This window comes from Elaeis guineensis, chromosome 3 (assembly GCF_000442705.2).
Source record: "Elaeis guineensis isolate ETL-2024a chromosome 3, EG11, whole genome shotgun sequence".
NCBI classification, from domain to species: Eukaryota; Viridiplantae; Streptophyta; class Magnoliopsida; order Arecales; family Arecaceae; genus Elaeis; species Elaeis guineensis.
In genome coordinates this window covers 9,637,096-9,646,264 of record NC_025995.2, presented here as the reverse complement: position 1 = coordinate 9,646,264, position 9,169 = coordinate 9,637,096, and the positions used below count along the sequence as shown (strand labels likewise).

Here is a 9,169-nt window from a genome sequence, read left to right as displayed (position 1 = left end):
ATAAAGCGGTTGGAATTATCACCAATAGTAGCTTTCAAAATATCCCAAACACCACGAAAATGATCGAGAAGAAAAAAATACTCATGGGACCAGTTTTGACAAAAGTTCGGATCAAAATATGTTCTAATACTAAATTAAAAATGAGAAGAGAGAGTAGAGAGAAAGTGAGGAGAGTAAGAAAGAATAATATGAGAAAGAATGATAGACCAAAACTAAAATTCTTTTGAGCTACACCTCTATTTATATTGATGTTATTACATAAATGCTCATATTGTAATCGCTAATTTTACTCCCTAATTACAGCATCACAGATTTCTCCCTAAACATAGCTTATCAAAGATACATTGATCAACCACTCCCTAATTACAGCATTATAGATTTTTTTCCTTAAATAGCTTACTAAAAATATATTAATCAATATTGACCTTGAGGACTGCAAAGCAATTAGCTTCCTGATGCCTCACACTCCTATGCTTTCTCTCAATCTTGCTCTCCTCAAACTGTTTCTTTAAGTCCTCGATATCAGCTTGAGCATGTAAGATTTGGCAATAGATTTCTTCTTGCAACTCATTGAAGCCCTTTTTCTCTCGGATGTTCCCATCTACCATTTTGCTTTTAGGAAGTGAGAGCTCGAAAGTGGTTATTTCTTCTAGGGAGGAATTTTTTGTGCATCGTGGATGGTGCAGAAATACGTGCACCACCTACAGTGATTGATTCACGCATGGGACTGGGTTGCGACGTATGCAAAAAAAAAAATTTTGCGGCTCCACAAGGGAACCAATCACCGCCCATGGTGCGTGTGGTTCTGCACTGCCCGCAGTGCACCAAGAATTTCGCTTCTCTAGGAAAGCCTTATACAATCTCTAGCAGTCACCTGAACTATCTGTGTCTTTCTTGATCTCCAGTACAAAGGAGGCAAACTTACTTTGAAGCTTCTTTAGTGGTGCTTCATCCCCGGTAAGTTGTGGTGCGAGTCAGAAGCCTGTGTTTAATTATCACATCATCTTCAAGAGGACCAAAAGCATAATGTTCAGCCATCTCTTCACCCCTCCCAGCAATTTTTCTTCCTTCAGCTAGCATCCGGTTGTTTAACAGTTACTTCTGTATTCAGCACAGATTAGGTATCAATACATAAAGGAAGAGTTTGCATGTGCCAATATTGGAAGACAAATGAAAATTTGACAATTAAACTGAGGGATTATTGTTAATGATGAAAACTTCTCATGGAAAAAAAAAATTATATAGCTATGTTTCTGTATATGATAATGAATATATATTAAAACAATGGGTGAGAATGAAGAAATGCTGAGGACTAGAAAGAGCTCCTTTTCACCATATCTACTGCAAAAATACTGATAAACAACCATGCAACCCAACTCAGCATTGAATCCCAAACTAGTTGGTGTTGGCTGTATGAATTTTTTTCACTGATAAAATTCAAGCTCTTCATAAATGTAACAACAATGCTATTTTGATCAATAACAGGTTGAACAATTATGATTATCAACATAAGATTTAGGAAAACAAAACAGGCCACTCTCTTTCCGCTTTTTCAGTCAATGGTAGTAAGAAATAAAACACACAGAAAAATGCTAATGGTGAATCATGCACAAAAGAAGAGCCTCCCAACATGATGAGCTGGAGTCTTCCAAAATTCAAGTCAAATTAGCATGAAGAGTCATCCAAGCAAAACCTGTCTAAGCAGGTTTGGTGTTCCTACTTTTAGAACAATTTCGAAACATTTCTTTAAAAAAAAAAAAAAAAAAAGAAGAATAAAAAGTTTGTAGATAATGACCCCAAAATTATTGGAAAAAGGCTAGATGGTTATGGTAAATAATTTCTTGATGAATACAGCCTATATTCCCTAGCTTACAAATTTGACAGAAAAAATGTCCTAATTATAACGGCACGATAACCCCACAGAGGAAAGCTACAAGACAACCTCAAAGCTGGAAGTCTCATGTCAACCACAATAAAGACAGATATAGCAAAAGGAAACATGCACAACATTCAAAGAAGACAGGTAAGGAAAGAAAGGCAATCACCTGGCATAATGTCAATTTGATCTCACCTTTTCCTAATGCCATCCTGCTATTTCTGCTCCTCATTAAAGCATCACATTGAATCTCATCAATCATCACATCTACCGTTACACCTTGTGCCCATATGAAGGCCACCTTTAACCTCCATGCCTCATCACCCAACCTCTTTCTTATAATCAAGGTTGGGTATCCTCTGCAATTCATATGATCATGATAGGTTATCAGGTTAGTGCTGTCATCCAAATCCACATACAAACTCCCACATTTGTCATCTTTAAAACCTTCATGTAGAACTTATAAGGGTCCTTTGACCCATCCCCACTTATCTGCTCTTTTTCTGGGGAATGAGGTTAGTGAGACACTTCCCCCATCAGAGTTTTATTAAATTATGATTGTATTTACTACATGGTTTGTCTTTTTGCAGGTCCATCCAAAGAGAAGTTAAGGTGGTGCAACTTGCATGGTTAGAGTCTATATTGTTACGAGTGCGGTGTTGTTTTCAAATATGAAACTGGCTTTAACAACTGTGTTCGATGTGTTCATTGCATGGGCTGGGTGCAGCTTAACTTGGAGGGATTTCTTCATTCCTTTGCTGGGAAGTGTGAGAGCGACTGAGAAGATGCGAGTGCAACCTCAATATGTCATCATTCTTCGCATGTTTCTACCAATCCCCTGGTAGAAAGACCACTGTTTTTGCTGCCACCCAACTAGAAAGAGCTTGGGAGTGGAATAGCCTGTTGTTTCTCTCCTTCCACAGGCACCAAAATGTAATGGCAGACAGTGTGTCCGATGCTTTGGAGGTCTCAGTAAGCTGACATTTTTGTCTCCATGAGTCCCATGGGTCGTGTGTGTCCCTTGGTAGACCATGAGCGTTGAAGTTGTGCAGTAACATTTTCCAGACCTCCCTGGAATATCTACATCCAGGCACAAGGTGGTCTCTGGTTTCACAGTCACTGCCACAAATCTATTCTTAGCTAACTGAAAAGGTGTTTCCTCAACTTGGAAGTGGGAATATTCAAGTTTACACAGTCTCTATTTAGAAGTTTGAAGTAAATATCAACTTTGTTGGCTTGGTGCTACCTTGTATCAACTAAACCACCTTTATATGACCTCATCTGACAGGAAATGAAGACCATATACAAAAAATTGCCGATTGGGGCAAATAATGCTCGAGTTTGATTGCTTCTAATAACTTGAAAACTACAAGTTCTTATTTTGAACCTTGGGAGAAAAATGTGACCATGAAAGAACCAAGAAAATAGCACAGCGCATGATTTTGCAAATCATATTGTTCCTTCATCTCTGATAACCATACACATTTTCTTTTTTTAGTTTGACTCAAAAAGGAACCAATGTAAGGCGCTCAACCTTTTTCTACTCATTTTCATGTATATACGGACCAAACACATTTTATTAAAGAAGCTTTAAAATATTACCTGATAAAGTCTAGTACATGGAAATTCTCTAAATGAAAAAGTCAACAAAATATTGGATATGTATCGTTCTAACCATAAACCTCACCTTTCCGCTAAATGCCAACTCCCTTGTGAACATTGACAAAACTTAGACCCAAATAACTTGCTCGTACCTCTCAAATTGCTATTTTCCTTCAAGCTACCAATACTTAATAGAAAGAATTTGTTTTGACTTTTGATGAACTAATCGCCTCTCACCAACAAAGCATCACCACCTTTGCCTGAAAAAACATTACTATGGGTACAAATTTCTTACACCAATTTGCCCAAGACTATCTAGCATCAAATGAAACCGACATTTTATAATGGCCCTAAAGCCACACCATGCCCCCCGCCACAAAAAAAAACAAAAAAAAAAGGAAAAAAGAAAAAAGGCTAGTTAAGCTTCCATGGGGCAACAAAATATGAACAACAAATAATTTTGTAAAAACAAAGCACAATATTAATGTCACTCCCTAAGTTTATCCACTTTGGGTAGCATTACCAAAGATCCAACTAACAATTCCAATCTCCATCGATCATGCCCTATTTAGTATTCCAATATTTTGATCCATACTTTATGCAGCAGCATAACTCTAGTTCCAATAAAATGATAACCACATAACACTAAAGGAATGCATGTTCACATTGTTTATCTTAGTTTCACGAAATTGAGCATAGAGAGACATATCTCCGGACCAACTTATTTAATAGAAGCAAAGAAGTGAAAGAGTGACTTCATCGGTCATCTTTGTCTAGAAGACATATTCAGGAAAAGATGGTTCTAAGCAAATCTATGATTTCTTAACGGTAGTTCAAACATGTCACTGTTCTGAGATATATACTCCACAGTGCACATTAGTAATAACATGCATGCATATATATATATATAAATATATATATATATATATATATACACACATATATACACACACACACACACACACACACACACACACACACATATATATATATATATACATATATATATATAGATATACATATATACATATAGATATACATACATATATACATATATACATACATACATATATACATATATATATACATATATACATATATACATACATATATACATATATACATACATATATATATATATATATACATATATATATACATATATATATATATATATATACATATATACATACATATATATATATATATATATATACATATATATATATATATATATACATACATATGTATATACATATGTATATACATGTATGTATGTATATACATATGTATATACATATGTATATACATGTATGTATGTATGTATGTATATATATATATATGTATGTATGTATGTATGTATATATATATATGTATGTATGTATGTATGTATGTATATGTATATATGTATATATATCTATGTATATGTATATATATATATGTATATGTATATACATACATACATACATATATATATATATACATACATACATACATACATGTATATACATACATATATATATATATATATATGTATACATGTATATGTATATGTATATGTATATGTATATGTATATGTATACATACATATGTATATGTATATGTATATGTATACATACATATGTATATGTATATGTATATGTATACATACATATGTATATGTATATGTATATGTATACATACATATGTATATATATATATATATATATATATAAAATGTTTAGATCCACTAGAAGATTTATTGTTCTTTATAAAGAATATAACAGCTCCATTATCATAATAGATTAATAGTGGTCAAGTGGTAGAATGAACAATCTGAAGCCCTGCAATAAGATTTCTCAGCCAAACAGCTTGAGTGGCAGCCCCATAGCAGGTAATAAATTCAGCTTGCATAGTGGAAGAAGCAGTCAGGATCTGTTTAACGCTCCTCCAAGATACTGCACCTCCAGCCAACATAAAAATATATCCTGAAGTTGATTTAAAATCATCAGGGCACCCAGCAAGATCTGAATATGAATAGCCCACCAAATCTAAATTATCAGATCTTCTATACGCAAGCATATAGTCCTTGATTTTCTATATCTCATCACTCTCTTTGCAGCAACCCAATGTTGAAAGTCTGGGTTTGACGGATACCTACCAAAAACTACTAATATGAAGGCACTATCAAGTCTGGTGCAAACCTGAGCATACATCGGACTCCTTGTAGCACTAGCATAAGGCACATTCTTGATCTAATCTTTCTCAAGCTCATTCTTGGGGCACTGACCTTTATTAAATTTGTCATCCTTGGCAATAGGCATATCACATGGTTTGCAATTATATGTATTAAATCTTTCAAGAACCCTATTAATACATGCCCTCTGTGACAACCCAACAGATGAAGTAATCTATCCCTGTGAATTTCAATGCCGAGGACAAAAGTTGCCTCCCTAAGATCTTTCACATTAAAAATCCTAGATAGCATTTGTTTAGTCTCACTAAGCAAATCAAAATCACTACTGGCAAGCAAGATATCAACATATAAAATAAGAAAGATAAACTTGCTCCCACTGATTTTGAGATAGATACACTGATCAACTTTATTTTCCTCAAAGACAAAAGAGATTACCACCTCATCAAATTTCAAGTACCATTGCCGAGATGCTTGTTTCAAGCCACAGATTGCATTTTCTTCTTCCTAGCATCTATCCACAAATCAGACTGGGGATAGCTCACAGCATCATGATATGTTACTGAATCTACCACATATCCAATGTTATAATCATTTTCCCCAAGATAAACAAAGAAATCATCGGGACTAACAGGCCTCTTCTGTCGAGCAGACCTCCTTAATGGCACCTCCTCAACTAACTGAACTGGTTGAAGATTCTCAACCGAAGCAGGAGGATCAGGGGCTTGAATATCCACTCTATCAATGGGTGCAGGAACTACACTTTCATGTGATATGTACATAAGAATGGAGACAGTCTCCATCTAACTACTGTCAACATCAACAGCCCGAGAAGATTCAATATCAGTTACATCAAATTCTAAAAATTTAGCGATCAGTGACTACAATTCTGTTACCTCTCCCAAGATTATAGAACCTATATCCTTTAGCATGTTCTAGATATCCAATGAAACAACAACGGATTCTAGGGTCAGTCTTTTTCTCTATCAGGTTATATATTCTTACTTCTGTAGGATAACCTCAAACCCGAAGATGGTTAAGCTAGATTTTCTACTAATCCAAAGTTCGAAAGGTGTTTTAGGCATAGATTTATTAAGAACTCTCTTAAAGATATATAAGATAGTTTTAAGAACCTTATCCCACAGATATTCTAGCAAGTTAGACCTACTCATCATACTCCTCATCATATCCTTAAGGATGCGATTACGTCTCTTGGCGACACCATTCTGCTTAAGGCTACCAGGCATGGTATATTAGGCAACAATCCCATAATTCTGTAAGTATTTGGCAAACCGACCCATATGCTGTTCTGCCACATCAAGTTTGTCATAATACTCATCCCCACGATCAGATCTTACGATCTTGATGATCTTTTCCTTTATTTTTCAACTTCTATTTTGAAGATTTTAAATTTTTCAAGAACATCTGATTTTTTTAATTAAATAAAGATAACTATATCAAAAAAAATCATCAATGAACGTGATGAAATATATATTACCACAGATTGTACAAGAATAAGATCCATTAATATCAGTGTAAATTATTTCCAAAAGGCCTGAACTACGAATTGCCTCTTTCTTTTTAATCATAGTTAATTTGTCCCTAATACAATCAATGTAAATCTCCATGTCCTTAAAATCTAAAATGGGTAGGATATCATGCTTAATCAATCTACTAATTCTTTCCTTAGATATGTACCCTAAGTGCTTGTGCCATAACATAGAGGATCTATCTTTAATCCTAGAATGCTTTGCAGCTACATTCTTAACATTTAAGAAGCATAGGGATTATCACAAGCTAAACATAACTTATATAATCCATCATTCAAAATATCATAACCTGAGAGTTAAATATCAAATTAACTTTTCCATCACGAAAATTAAAACCAAATCCAAGCCTATTTAAAGAGAAAACAGAAATCAAATTCTTCTAAAAAAGATACACAAAAGATATTCTCCAAAAAAATTTTAAAACTAGACTCTAAAGATAACTTGACAACTCCTATATATTCAACTTCAATTTTAAGATCATTTCTTACTTTTAGTTTAGCCTCCTTCAGACTTGGTTTCCACTTGTTTATGAACCCCTATAAAGAAATGACAACACGAGTTATGGCACTACTATCAATCCATCATGAACAAACCGGGACATGTTGGGTGGTGGAGCCTAATCCACCCAAACTAGATACAAACAAGACCCAAAAAGCCTAGAAAGAAGCCCATGAAACAAAGCCCAAAAGCAAAAAAAAAAAAAAGCCCACAGGAGAAGCAAGCCACGGCCCGGCCCAGGTGACACGCACGCACGGGCCGGCCGCGGGCGAGGCCCAAAGGGCGTGCGTGGGGCACGGCCCATGACACCTTTCACGCAGTCCATTGCGGACCGTCGATGCATAGGAGGTGTGGATCGAGCGGGCATTTCCCCACCGTTTCTCGTAGTCCACGATGGACCGACGAGCGTTTCGCCCCCATTTCACATGGTTTATGGCTTCGGTTTGCTCTAGTTTTCATACGTACGCGCGATCTAACGGCCAGTGGTGCTTGCTGTGAAGATCCAATGGTCTGGGGCTTGATTTGTGTTTTAACAGGACTCGGAGATCGTTCTTGAGTCAAATTGGTCCGATTGAAGGTCTTTAAAAGACCCTGTGGGCAGCAGACGAGAACAAAGTGTGACAGAGAACTTCTGTAGTCACCTGAGAGCAACAGAGAGCTGTGAGAGAGAGATTCTCCCAAGTGCTTTTGTAAGGGGTGTATGTGCGGTCTTCCAAGAGAGAAGAGAGATGTTCACAAGGGAGAAGATAGGTTTCTTCCAAGAGAGAAGAAGAGCGCGTGCAAGGCTAGAGTAAGGATTTTCTTCTAGAAGGCGCTACCAGTAGAGAGAGAGGTTTTCTCTTATTTTTACCCATGTAAATCTCCTGCTGTTACATAAAGGAAAAACATATATTCTATGCGGCCGTGGACATAAGAGCAAAAGACTTCGAACCACGTAAAATCCCTTGTATTTTGTATTGTGCTTGTGTATTTTTTTAGTTTTTCCTTCCCTTCTCCTGTGAATGCCGTAATCCGCTGCGCATCGTCCCCTAACAACTGGTATTAGAGCACCAGGCTTGAGGAGAAGAGTGGGAGTAATGGCAGGAGATGAAGGAAAGGTCAAGATCAACAAGTTCGATGGAAAAGCCTTTGGTTTCTGGAAGATGCAGATTGAGGATTATTTAGACCAAAAGAGGCTTTATCTATCTCATGGAGGAAAAAAACCCAAAGACATGTCCCAAGCATATTGAGATTTATTGGACCGCTAGGCTCTGGGAAGCATCCGTTTGATGTTGGCCAGGAACGTCGCGTTCAACATCCTAGAGGAAAAGACAGCTAATTTGATGAAGGCTCTGTCCAACATGTATGAGAAGCCTTCGGGCTCCAACAAGATATACATTATGCATCGTCTATTCAATTTGAAGATGCTTGAAGGTGCATCTGTTACTGATCACATCAATGAATTCAATCTGATTACTAGCCAATTAAGCT

General features: G+C 36.1%; 1 protein-coding gene across 1 annotated transcript in view; it reads right to left on the bottom strand.

The window, feature by feature from the left end:
* Positions 1 to 463: 463 nt before the first annotated feature.
* LOC105042338 (5'-methylthioadenosine/S-adenosylhomocysteine nucleosidase) overlaps positions 464 to 9,169 on the bottom strand; it is a gene marked incomplete in the record, with an annotated part of 61,148 nt that continues 52,442 nt past the window's right edge. Inside the window, 1 exon segment of the mRNA XM_073253638.1 lies at positions 464 to 1,101.